This window comes from Lathyrus oleraceus, chromosome 5 (genome assembly GCF_024323335.1).
Source record: "Lathyrus oleraceus cultivar Zhongwan6 chromosome 5, CAAS_Psat_ZW6_1.0, whole genome shotgun sequence".
Lineage (NCBI taxonomy): Eukaryota > Viridiplantae > Streptophyta > Magnoliopsida > Fabales > Fabaceae > Lathyrus > Lathyrus oleraceus.
This window is the reverse complement of record NC_066583.1, coordinates 170,134,570-170,146,639: the sequence shown is the minus strand read 5'-3', so window position 1 is coordinate 170,146,639 and position 12,070 is coordinate 170,134,570.

Here is a 12,070-nt window from a genome sequence, read left to right as displayed (position 1 = left end):
CTTCTGCAGTCTTTTTGAACAATTCGTTTCCAAAAAGTACATAACTTAAAGCTCTGTATTTTATCTTTCTTTCTGCTTTCTGATTTAGGTCTTGTAGATAATTCTTGATAGGCTTTCTCCAGTCTGCAATTCCTGAATCATCTATATTGAATATCTCAAAATTTTCTTCGTCACCGTATCCTAATCTTATCGACTCCAAATCTAATGGGGACAACTTGGTGGATACGACTCTCCCTCTGACTTCAATAGCTTCTTCTAACTTTTCCTTCGACACTTTGTATCCAGACGCTAGTTGAGCAAGATCATTCGCCTCTTGATTCTCCAGCCTGGGAATGTGCCTAAAGGCCACATTGTCGAATTCTTTGAGAAGTCTATTGGCTATTACAAAGTACATGATTAAATTCTCCTTTACACATTTATATTCTTTAGTCAACTGCTTTATCACCAGTTCAGAGTCACCCATTATTTCGACTCTTGTTGCCCCTAGTTTCAACAAGATTTCAAGTCCAGCAATCAAAGCTTCATATTCTGCTTCATTATTTGAACACAGACTTTCAACTTTGTACTTGAATTTTGTTGGAATTCTGTCAGGAGAAATAATCAACATCCCAACGCCAGTTCCATTTCTATGACTGGAACCGTCGAAATACAGTTTCCAAGGTTCTAATTCGACATATTCTACATCTTCACCTATAGAATGGTCAGCTATAAAATCAGCAACCACTTGTCCTTTCACAGCCTTTAGAGGCAGATATTTCAAGGAGTATTCTGTTAATGTTAAAGCCCATTTTCCAATTCGACTATGTAAAATAGATTTAGACAACATATATTTTATTACGTCGAAATGGGAGGAAATACATACATCAACAGGTTTTATATAATGCTTTAATTTCATACAAGAGAAATATACACATAAACATAGTTTTTCTATAATACTATATCTAGTTTCAGCATCATTCAGGACTCTACTGAGATAATAAATGGCCCTTTCGACGCCATTCTCATCTTCTTGACACAACATACTTCCTAATGTTTTGTCTGATGCCGAAATGTACAATCTCATACTTCTTTTTCTGCAAGGAGACATTAGGATTGGGGGACTAGCCAGGTACTCCTTGATTTTGTCGAAGGCCGCTTGCTGTTCTTACCCCCATGCAAAGTCTTCCTTCTTTAGTCGAAGTAGAGGAGAGAAACCTTGCGTCTTCCCACTAAGATTGGAGATAAATCTTCTGAGGAAGTTGATCTTTCCTAGTAGAGACTGCAAACCCTTTTTCGTTGTTGGCGCTTTCGCCTCCATTATGGCTTTGGCTTTGTTTTCATTTATTTCGATCCCTTTCTTGTGGACCATAAAACCTAAGAAATCACCCGCCTGCACACCAAAAGCACATTTAAGTGGATTCATTTTCAAACCAAACTTCCTCATCCTTTCAAAGGATTGTCGAAGATGATCTATGTGACTTTTTCCTGAAACAGACTTAATTACGATATCGTCTATGTACACTTGCATGAAAGTTTCAATAAAGTCATGAAAGATGGAATTCATAGCACGTTGGTAAGTTGCTCCAGCGTTCTTTAAACCAAAAGGCATTACTACCCATTCGTACGTTCCTATTGCTCCAGCACAGCGGAAGGCCGTTTTAGGAACATCTTCTTCAGCAATAAAAATTTGATTATAGCCAGAGTATCCGTCTAACATACTTAAGTACTCATGGCCTGCTGCAGCATCTATAAGCATTTCTGCCACTGGCATAGGATATTCATCCTTTGGGGTAGCCGAATTTAAGTCTCGAAAATCAATGCATACCCTAAGTTTGCCATTTTTCTTAACTACAGGGACAATATTTACAATCCATTCGACATACCTGGTTGTGCGGATGAACTTGCATTTTAGAAGTCTTTCGACCTCTTCTTTTATTTTCGACAGAATTTCTGGTGCGAAGCGTCGTGGAGTCTGCTTTACTGGCTTCTTTCCTTCCATTATTGGTAGCTGCAGTTCGACCAAACTTCTGTCAAGACCAGGCATCTCGTCGTAATCCCATACGAAGCAGTCTTTGAACTCTTTCAGCAACTGGATTATTTCGTCCTTGAACTGGGGGTCCATTTTTGCGCTTCTGTAGGTTGGTCTATTTTCTGCCCCCACTCCTAAGTTTATTTCTTCTAATGGATCCTGTGCCACCATCTTCTCGTTAGTTGACACAGGATTTTTTTTGAACCCTAGAGGTTCGTCGTTATAAATGGCGTCAAGCTTTTGGTGTTGTCATTCGCCCATTTGGTTGTTATCATGATCCTCTGCAACGTCTCTTTGGAGACATTGTTTGTTGGAATTTTCTTCGTTGGCTTCGACAGCCATGTATTTTACTTCAGCCTCAAGGGCCTCTTTGAGTTTATTTTCGGCTATGTAAGTCGTAATTTTTTCGAGCGCTGATTCTTTACTCGTCATCGTCAAATTCGCTTCCCCATCTTGTTGGCGCTATATGAGTAGTTCCCCACATGTAAGATTCGCCAATTACTTCTTTGTCCCACTGGAAACCATGTGTAGGATGAAGGTACATGGAGCAGTAGGCGTTGTCTGTTGCCTTTAAGTCGAATTCGGCTGGGCTGCATGGAGGTATGTGAGCCAGGTTCTTGTCGAAACTTTGATTGTTGACATTGTTTATCTCTGTCATGAAATAGCTTTGATCAGCCTCAATGTTTTCGACGATCCCGTCTAGCCTCCATATGGCTATTCGCTGATGCATTGAAGAGGGTACGACTCTTACGCCATGAATCCACTCCCTTCCAAGCAGTAGGTTGTAGTTCGCCCTTGAAGCAATGACCATAAACATCGTTGGCCTTGTTATGGTTCCAACAGTCAAATTCACTTGGATGACACCCATAGTGGTTCCTATTTTCCCTTCATAGTTCGACAGCACCATGTTGTGAGGTTTTGCGTCTGAATCATCCTTCCCAGTTCTCTTTAGCATAAAATGGGGCATCAAATTTACTGCTGCTCCCCCATCCACCAGTATCTTGTTTACACCAACATTCTCCACCTTTCCTTTTATGAATAAAGACTTCAAATGCACTTTCATGGAATCATCTGGCCTTTCGAAGAAAGCATTCTGCTCTTCGACGCACCCATTGTTCATCACGTAGTAGCAGACGGGCATGTGTGCCATTGTTTCTTCTTCCATCTCGTCTTCTTCGTCTTCGACCTCCATTATTCTATCATAATCTCTAGGGAGAACAGACATCACTTTGCAGATCACATTAAAGGATGCTTATGAGTCAGATTCGAAGTTGTTAGTTATTTCGTCGTCTTCCTGCATCTTCTCTTTCGACGCCACTGGTTCGACGATGCTACCAGGATTGATCTGGAGGGAAGTCTCTTTTCTGCTCATTATCTGACGATTGTTACTAGACTCTGCTTTATTTTTGCTGTCAGTGTCTTTTCCATTCACGCTTTTTTCTACGGCCTCCTTTTCTGCCCTCTTCTGCCTCTGGAATCTTCTCCATTGGGATCTCGACATAGGGTTTTTTCCTTTGTAGTTTTCTGAAGGATATGGTCTTGGCTTGTGCTTTTCCATTTCCTTCTTGCCTTCCATTGAAGCGCCTCTCTGAACCTCGAACTTTCTCCATTTTTTCTGCCCTTGGACATCTCTAATGGGTTGAACCCATTTGTCATCCGTTGCTTTGTTTGATGGTTTATAGGTGTTATGGTGTCTGTAACGCCCCGATTTTTATTAAGTGTTATTATTATTATTTTTGTAATGTTTGATTTATAATTATTTCGGTAAAATATTTTATTGTGTGTTAATTTATTATTAGAATTTAATTATGAGAATTGTGGTATAATAGCTATTGGGCCTAGTGGTGTATATAGTAATTAAGGGAGGTGTAACAATTAAGCCCATTAGTTAGTTTTATTTAATTAAAATAAGGAATAGAAATAGAATAGAAATAGAATAGAAATAAGATAGAAAGAGAAAGAAGATAAATAGAAAGAAGTAGAGAGAAAGAGGAGAAAAGAGAAGAAAAGAGAGAAAAGTTAGGGTTTGGAGGAGGAAGAGGAAATTGGAGAAGAAGGGCATCATCTTGATCAACCCAAGCTTGCTAGAACACTATAGAGTAACTCAATCATCATCTCTAAGGTAAGGGTGTGAGTTATCATTTCCTATAATTATGAAAATGATGGGTTTTATGTGGGTAATGGTTGTTAGAGGATATTGTTGGGTTTTGATGTTGTGGTTGGATTCCTTGCTTTGAAAATGTTGTTTGTGTTCTCGATGTAGTGTTGATTGTTTGTGACTATTGAACATGTATCAATTCTTTGCAAAATGTTAGGGTTAGGTTTAGAAGAATGATAAATAACATTGTGTGTTGTGTTGTTGTTGATGGTTTGGGGTTGATGTATGTTGTGAAAAATATGTTATTGTGTTGATGAATCAAAGTATGAGTAATTTCACAAATTGTGAATTTAGGAAGTGTTGGAAATTAATCGAATGATATTTAGAATGATGAAATAAAAGTTAAATTGTGGTTAAAATGGCTTTGTAATATTGAAAATATTGTAGTTCGTTGAATTCTGAGAATGAGACTTTTTACAGAATCGTAATCGGAGGTCCGGAAGGTATTTAACGGTCAAAAACGCATTTTCTCTGTTTTCTGCTAAATTCGCGGCGCGAAAGAGAGTTCGCGGCGCCAACTGAGTTGAAAACAGAATTCTTTTGTAAATTTCAAAAAGTCATATGAAATTTTTTGGTCCCCGTTCGAAGCGTTGCGAAGCTTATGAAATTTTCTACATGTTGTTGATGTTTATAGGCCATTATAAGGGCTTATTTTAATAAGTGATTATTTTGGAAAAGTGATTAATAATTGATATAGTAGGAAGCCTATTTGATTAATGAGGAATACCACTTAACTATAGTGTGTAGGTGTGTGATGTAAATAAACATAGCATGAGGTTGAATTACCTAAGAGATTGTATGATGAAACAATTGATTGTGATGAATATTCTCATTTGTTTTATATATAAACATATGTATGAATGTTGGTGAAGATGATGTTGTGTGAATGCTTTTACGCATGTGAATGGCGACGTGGCCTAAATGGCAATAGCGACGTGGGCTTCGGCCATTGTGATGAGTTATGTTGATGCGATGATGATTTTGGTGTATGTGTATCATTTATCATGGAGTCACATACATTTGCATAAGCGACGTGGCCTTTTGGCAATAGCGACATGGCCTTTTGGCAATAGCGACGTGGCCTTTTGGCAAAAGCGAAGTGGGCATAAAGCCTTGGCCTTGATGGCAAAGCGACGAGTCGGTACCGCATAGCATTTGCATAGTTGAGTCACATATGTTGGTTATGTTTATTTCCGCATTTTGTGATAATTGTTGTTATGTGACGGTTTGATGTGCGGTGATATTTTGCGATGATGCGATGAATCGTAATGTTTTATGATGGATTGATGAAATGTTAAAGTGATGAGATGCTATGATGTAACATTGATGTTGTGGATGATTATTGACTTTGTTTATGATTAAATACATAAGCATTCAAGTGAAGGATTGTGCGATGTGGTAACAATATTTCTAACTTTCCGAACTTACTTATATATTGCTTATCATTTTCTTGATTATATGATTTGAGTATCTCACCCTTTTGTTGTTGGCCGTTACCTTTATATTGGTAACGTGCAGGTGCTCCGCGTTGAGAGGAGGATAGTGGTAGCACACTTTTGGCGTCATTGCTCTGATTAGGATTGTAACACTCAGGGGTTAATGGACGTTTTTCATGATTTTGATAGTAACAATGCCCTTTTGTATATCATTGTATATGATAGTTGTGATGGGCATTTGTTTGCTTGTTTTCTTTTGAATGTGTAGATGTACGACTCAACTTAATTATCTAAATGGTTTTTGTTGCGATGTTTTGTGTATTGCTGCTATATGGACTAGGTGAATCCATATACAGCGTTGTTTATTATTTAACAAGGATTAAGTGGATCCTTGCGCAATTGCCGTGTTGTGCAATTTGTTTAAGTGTTGATGAAATGATATATGTGATGCCTCAATTTTGTGTGAAATTTGTTTACTCTGATTTTTAATTGAATTTACGATGGGTAGAATTGGGGTGTTACAGTGTCTCTCTCCATGCCTCCACTGGTGGTGATCACTTCTCCTTGGGTCATATCTTACTGTCCCCCAATTCTCTTTCCTCTTGGCTTTATCCACTGCTTCCAGGTTGGTTGTTGCCTTCCTGTCGAAGATTGCACTGCAGCGTGGGCATAGCATTACTTCGGTTTTCATCCTTTGGCACCTCTTGATGAATTCTATTATATTTTCTTCCTCTTTGGGATACGCCGGCCTTTGGTACTCCTTTCGACGACGATCTTCACCCATTTCAGCTTGATCTCCCTGAGATACTTCCACCATGTTTATCCCAACATTTCGTTCGTCAGCAATGCTTAAGTCGTTCATTTTCTTGATGAGTCCTTCTTCTTCGACTTCGACACCACTTGGTATCTGGTCCGACTCCTTTTCTGGGCAGCAGCACCAAGACATGTTCCTGGGACCATGTTTGCAACAGCATTTGTTCCAATTTCTTTTAGGGTCTTCCATTATTCTGCGCAGGATTCCACTGGTCATAGGCTTCGTAGGACCATTCACAACTTCTGTTTTGATTCTTATGACCTCTTTGCTGAAAGGTCCCATGGTGTTGACGCAGTTTGCGGCATCACCTGTCTTTGTTTGATCAAAATCAAGGCCTTCAGTAGACTTGTTTTCAATGGTGAGGTCTTCAGTAACCTTCCTTTTTATAATAGGGGGATTCTCAATTGTTTCAGATATTTTTTCATTGTTGTCTGAAGGAACATCTCCCCAACCGCTTGGTTGGATTGTGTTGATGTCGATCTGAGAACTTGTCGGCGCATTGTATTTCACAAGATAATCGTACTTCCCACTTGGTTGTCCCAAGCAGTCTCAATTCTCGTCCTGTCGAACCAAACCATCTTCGGCAGTATTGTCACTGTCCTTTTTGTCGGAACCTTCAGTAGTTTCCATCTTATTCTGGTCGTCAAAGCCTTCAGTAACTTCAACTTCGTTCTGGTTTGCGAGATCATCAGTAATCTCCATCATGTTGATATTTGTGTTGAATTCTCCAACAACTTCCACCATTTCGAGATTGCCATCAGGAGCAATTTCGATCTCCACCATGTTCACAATGGATGGTTCAGCGTAATGGGCTTCGACTGGCTGCATGGGATTCGAATCGATCCTCATTTGTTGTTTTGGCTTATCACCAAACTTCAGCCTTCCGTCACGGATAGCATTTTGAACGAGATCCCTGAAAAGGAAACAACGAGACGTTTTATGGCCCAGAAAATTATGGTATTTACAAAAACCTCTCTTTTTCTGTTGTTCCATAGGCGGTTCTTTAGCGCCTGGTGGTTTTATTAATTGACCATCTTTAACCAACAAAATCGAAAATTTCGTCACATTTGGTGATGTTGAATGTATAAGTTCTTTTGGGGAACTTATCATTGGTTTCGACTGGGTTTCCGTTCGACGGAGTTAGTACTTTACACGAATAAGGTGGGCCTTGTTTTAGTTCTTCTAAGTCAATCTCTTGTTCGTCGAAGTTACTTGGTTCGTTTTCAGCGTACTCATCATCTTGGCGAACCCCTACGTAGGCCACCCTTTCTTTTTTATTCTTATTTGCTCTGAATTTCTCTTCCCTTAACCTTTCAACCTGTCTCACTCTATCTGCTAATTGTGCCATATCCCTCAGATACTGGGTATCTAGTTTCTTCCTTATAGAATAATCTAGTCCCCCTGCGGCCATTTCGACTAACTCATGTTCTGGCACTGGAGTGAAACATCTAGCCTTTAGCAATCTGAACCTATTTAAATAATCATCTATTGGTTCTGAGTGTTTTCTCTTAACACTGGCTAATTCTTTCAGACTTATTTTTGTTTGTCCCATGTAAAATTGCTCATGGAACAACCTTTCTAATTAGGTCCACGTATACACTGAGTTTGCAGGCAAAGATGTAAACCAAGTGAACGCGTTTTTCGTCAAGGAACTAGGGAAGTATTTTATTTTCAAATTTTCATTACGGGTTATTTCCCCCGCTTCGATCAGATAACGTGCCACATGTTCTATGGTGGACTCACTAGTGTCTCTTGAGAACTTTGTGAACTTAGGAACTTTCCACCTTGGTGGCAGTTCTTCTTGCAGAATATATTCCGATAGTGGGGAAGCGTAACTGGGCCTTTGTAATCCCATGTTCATCCCATTTTGTGCCATTATCGTTTCGACCATGACCGCTAAATTATTTTCGACATGAGGGTTATTATACCGGATTCGCTGTTGCAACACAGCATCCGCGTCCTGGCCTCTCTGGATTACTATCCTTCTAGGTTCTTGTGAAATAGGGACTTCGACACAAGGCTGTTCGACTACATCCTCTTGGTTTATGACATTTGTCTGAGGATTGTCTAAAGGCATTTGGTTTATCGTAGGCTCTTCCTGGACCGCTACCACTGGGTTATGAACCACTTGTTCTCTGTGTCGAGTTTGAGGGACCCCAAAAAAGTCAGCAATGCGCGTCATCTGCGCTGCCAACAATTGGTTTGTTTGGGTGGTGTTTTGAATAAGAGGATTAAACACCGCTCCCATTTGTTGCATCAACATTTGGACCATATCATGATTACTCTCGTCCATTTGTTGTCTAATTACCTGCGCCGAATTATTTGTTATCGGTGCCACGTAAAGTGGTTGTTGATTTAGTCTACTCATGTTTCCGCCATATCCTGACCCTTGTAAAGGTGAGGACATATTGGTCATAGAATCAAAATACACTACCGGGGAATTATGTAGATTTGCCATTACTGAAGTTGGCATTCCAAATGGTTGTTCCCTACCAGGCAGAGGCTTGGCGAAATTTGTCACAAAAGGCCTAGAAGTGTTTCCCATAGGAGGGGGTGTCCCAACAGGCATTTGTTGCGCCCTAACGAACGAACTAGGCGCATTTTGCGAAATTGAAACCGCTGGTATTGACCCTGTTGACGAAGGCATAGCCTCTGACACAGGAACTGATCCTACATTGCCTCCCGTCGAAGGGATAGGGTTGGATACTGGTATGGCTTCACTTGGATTAGGATTATTTGGATTATTTGGCTGATTCGCCATTTTCCTTACTCTTGTTCTTTTAGGTCTTTCTACGTCAGATACGGCTAATTTACCGCTTCTTAGTCTCATACAACGAAGAAAAAACCTTGATTAACGATTATCTAAGTTTTAGATTTCTGCACTGTCCCACTGGGCGTGCCAATTTGTTCGCTGTGAATTTTGGCGAACAACCTCTGGTTTACCAAAACTTTGTAGAATTGGGTTACTTGCAGGATCAACCACACAAATCCTAGGACATGTGCAAATCTAAATAACTCGTAAATCTCTAGAACGGCTTTTGTACTTTTCATTTGGCTTTATAAAGTTTTTTATGTCGAAAGGTGTTGATTAGAAACGTTTAAATAGATGTAAATTTGACAAGATAAGATAAATGGCAGAAAATAACTGACAAAACATAAAGTGTCGAAAGAAGAAATGCAGAAAGATAATTGACTAGTAGATGTAAAGAAAAATTGGTAAAGAACTTCAAACTTTATAAAATAAAACTTCAAAAGAATTGGTGTTTGTTTACACATACATGTTCCAAATATGACTCTTTTCTCTCACACGGGTACTTTGAGTATTTGCAGGAATTTTGTACAAGTAAATTTTCACACCTTTTTCTGATAACAACTATCCTATTTATATACAAATAAAACAACTGTTACTAACGAACAAATCCTAAAACTGTGACACTTGGCTATCTTCCTTTCGCTAGATGCTTCCACGCGTCTTCTGCCAAACGTCACAACTCTTTTGAATTCGAATTTACACTTCACGTCTTTCTCCAGACTCTGTCGAATTGTTGAAATATTATAGCATCATCCATGTTTGTCAAAGACGTTTTTCCATCTGCAACTATCCTGTCGAAATGTCGAACCATCATTTTATCGAAATGTCGAACAACTCTTATGGCATCCTTCGTCGAAGGAACCATTTTGCATACTAATCTTATGGCGTCAAAACGCATGTATACACAAGTACATCCTTTGAGCATGAAAAATGATGGCTTGAGGAAGAAGTTACAAACTTGTAAAGTGGGCTTCATGAACATGCAATTTCATAACTTTGAGAAATTTTGAAAACCCTAAATGTGACATTCTTAACTTTTTCTTGATTTTCTTGATTTAATTTGATCAAATGCATTCATCAACCATATTTTCATGATTCTTGGCTTGATAAATCCATGGTTGATCAAAAAATCTCAAAAGTCAAACTTTGACCTTGAGTAGTTGACTTTTCATCAGATGAATTTCAAATCTTCAATGATTAATGAATTAAATTTCCTTAGCCAATTCAAGCACGTGAATGGATCATAATAAAGAACTTGAAGACCTTGAATCATATTTCAAACCATTAGATCATGTCTTGGAAAAAAAAGTCAACATCGGAGCAATCTTGATCAAAACCCTAATTTAGGTATCAAATGAATTTGGAACTTGTTGATCTTGAACGGATGCAATCTTGAACTTGAATATGATGAATGGAAATCACTTAACTATTGTGAATGAATGAGAAACTTGAACTACTGAGGAATGTTCATAATCTTGATCAGTCAATCACTTGAGCTCCTTAAACCAACACACCTACCTTGTGAAAGAATCAAACAAGATAACATATATTTTTGTATTATCATAAGGTTGGTAATGCATAAAAGACACACACATGAGATGTTTGATGTTATGCAAATGATGAAAATGAGATGGGATCTTCAGGGTAAAAATTAGGATATTAGAATTTGGAACCATAAGATTGGTGAATAATGAAGAAATTAGAGTGTGGAGAGAGAGAGAGAGAGAGAGAGAGAGAAAGAGAGAAATTGAGAGAGAAAAATTAATTGAGCGTGAGAATATTTTTTCATTATTTCGTTAACATTAATTAGGATGCCTCGAAGGCATTTATACAAGTGATTGGGATAGAAAACAACAAGTCAAATAACAGAAAAGTCAAAAACTCAAACCTGTCATCAATTTCACAAAATCTGTAATCGATTACAGCTGAAACAAAATTGAAATTAACTAACAATAGTAATCGGTTACTACGAATGTGTATTCAGTTACACCAATTCCAAAAACATTTTTCTTCAACTTATTTAATTTAATTTGACATCTGTAATCGATTACACATCCGTATTAATCGGTTCCAATACTTGAATTACTCTTTTTTTATTTTAAATAATCACTTAAAATACATATCGATGAGATTTATAATTTAAATCCGAAATAATAAGATCAATTACATTTGTATTTTTTAATTGAGCCGGATAATTTTCGATCAAGTCCCTACAAAATAAATATATAAAGAGTAATGTTAACTTGTGTCCTAGGAGCACAAGTTAATAATTAAAGAAAGTAATATTGAGTTGGAAATTATGTATTAATTTTAAGAAAAATATAAAATTAATTTTTTAATTAATTTTTTCAATATAAACTTTTTATAATTGAATTTCTTGTGTTAAGATGACCCATGTATAAAACAACAAAAGATACAAAATATATAACTGAACAAGGCATGGGAAATGGTTTGAGTTAGGTTTGAATTTCAGCCGGTTGTTTCTTTTTTAATTAAAAAAAATTAGCGACACGTTAAAAATCCATACTGCTAATTAAATACTTTACATAGTTAGGCGTTAGAAACACGGAAAGCATTTTGTCATCAGCGTCGAATATAAAAAGAAGCAGGCATATCTCGCGTCCTTAGTTGTGTTTGAGTAATAATATAAATATTATGATATTATACTACTAATAAAATGAGATCTGAACAGAATGAATCAAAACCTGAAACTCAAACTTCCAATAATCCTTTGGCTCACAGGCAAGACTATACGTGCAAGACATTCTCATAAGTTATTTAGAGATAAATACTAGTATTTATATGTTTAATTCACTCTATATACAAATCATTAGTCATCAAG